Consider the following 2,416-nt stretch of genomic DNA (forward strand, 5'->3'; position numbering starts at 1 on the left):
GGTTAGAGCCTGCCTGTCACACTGGACTTTGATGAAAAAGGCAAACACTTGAAGGCAGTGAGAGAAGTTGGGGTGGTTACCACATTTTGCTACCCTAATACCTCAGTATGATCAACGGGAAAACAGAACATTTTCTTACAAAATACAAACCTTTAATGGTCCATAGACTACTGAATAAAGTCCTCAAGATGGCATATAAAGGAACTGGGGGTGTAGCTCAGTGGTGCAGTACTTCCCCAGCATGTGTGAGGCCCTGGGTTCAATCTCTAGCATCACACTTAAAAAAAAGGAAAAAAATAAATAATAAAATAGAGAAGGTCCTCCATAACCCAGTCCCATGCACTTTGCATTCTAAAGTTCCCACTAACCCTCCTGGGTCTGCTTTTCCCTTACAGCACTGATCATTGTGCATTATTGAAGCCAGATTTACAGATAGGTAGTTAGTGTAGTTAGGTAAATTGGGTCTAATATTGAGTAAGAGAACTAAAATGGAGGCCATTATAGAGAATGGAGTCCAGGAAAGCAGAGCAGCACTTGGTTAATGTCCAAGGCTTGGGACCTATTCTAAGGAACTGTTAATGAAACAGCTCCCAGCAAACGGGGAAATGCTGAACAAAGCTGCCCCAGGCCCTTCCTGCCCAGGTTACACCTTCAGGGCCCCTATCTTCCACCTTTTGGGCCTTCCCATCTGCATTCTATCACTGAAAGATAAAGGGAAACAAAATACATGAGTGTGGGAAAGCTGAAAGAAGACTTTAGCTATAAAAAAGGGAAGACCTGCCCCTTCCACGGATTCCGGATTCCGCCTTTTGGGTCCCCTTCTTCCTCTGGGGAGAAGTCCTTTCTGCTGTTCTTTAATAAAGCTTCTACTTTCCATTCTAAACTTGCCTTGGTGTGTTTCTCTGATGTTATACTTCAGCATTCGGGTAAGCAAGAACTCGTCACCATGCCGATAAACAGCGATAACATTATAATTGGCTGGTTATACATAAGTCCCTTTTAGTATATTATAAGCCTCCACAAAGGTGTATCTTTTAACATACAGTGTTGGGTATATATAGGATGCTCAGCAAGTATTTGATGAATGAATAATATGCTCCTACATTTTTATCATGAAGTCATAAAATTTTAGTAGTTCTCCTTTTATCAGAATGCGATCATTATGTATAATTTAAGGCACCAATTTAAAAAAAAATGAACATAACTCTTTTAAAACGAATTCTCAATCCCTAGATATCCACCTAGCTGGCCTACCACTCTAACAATGTTACTGAAATCAAACCAAGAACCAGGAGTTGAATATAATCTTTCTGAATTAGAATCAGTTTCTACATCAAATCCTTTACAGGTTTTTTAAAGCTTTAAAATTTTTGAAATTTTTATCTCAGTAATTTGCAATGAAATCACTCTCAGGTTGGTTGGTTTGGTTTTTTTTTTTTTTTGGTACTGGGGATTGAATCTAGGGGAATTCAACCACTGAGACACATTCCCAGCCCTTTTTTTGTATTTTATTTAGGGACAGGGTCTTACTGACTTGCTTAGGGCCTTACTAAATTGCTGAGTCTGGCTTCGAACTTGTGATCTTCCTGCTTTAGCCTCCCAAGCCGCTGGGATTACAGGCATGTGCCACCGCACCTGGCACTCTCAGGTATTTTAAATGGTAGTAGATTCTGAATTATTTCAGACAGGAAGCAACCTTTGACAAATAAATTCACTATAATAGTTTGCTGGACTCCTTGATGCACATCTGTCTTCCCAGTGACTTGGGAGGATGAGGTAGAGGATCACTTGAGACAGCCTGAGAAACACAGCAAGACCTCTTATTAACACCAAATGAACATCACTACTTTAACTCAAAATGCACCACTTTTGCTGGGCACAGTGGCACACACCTATAATCCTAGCGGCTTGGGAGGCTGTAGCAGGATCACAAGTTCAAAGCCAGCCTTAGAAAAAGCGAGGCACTAAGCAACTCAGTGAGACTCTGTCTCTAAATAAAGTATAAGAAGGGCTGGGGGTGTGGCTCAGTGGCCAAGTGCCCCTGAGTTCAATCCCTACTATCCCACCCCCCCATCCCAAAGGATATACTCAAAAGAGTACAGCATTTTATGCTTCTTGGAAACTTTAGACTTTACTACTAGTACTACTTTACTACTAGCAATTAAACATAAAAGGTATTTTATTTTGAACAGCATCATTCAAAGTTGAGTCTTAAATGTTACTTTAATAGTATCCAAAAAGAATCTGGTTTAGTTATTAATGACTTATTTTTATTTTTAAAAACTCTAGTATTTTACTCACTGTATATAGAGAACTGAAATTTTAAAAAATAGTTTCTTTCTTTATGTGGATTATCTTAAGATATGAAGAACCAAATTATTCTTTGGTTTTATTATACGGGAAAAACAACACGCAG

This window comes from Spermophilus citellus (genome assembly GCF_964194105.1).
Source record: "Spermophilus citellus genome assembly, chromosome: 1".
NCBI classification, from domain to species: domain Eukaryota; kingdom Metazoa; phylum Chordata; class Mammalia; order Rodentia; family Sciuridae; genus Spermophilus; species Spermophilus citellus.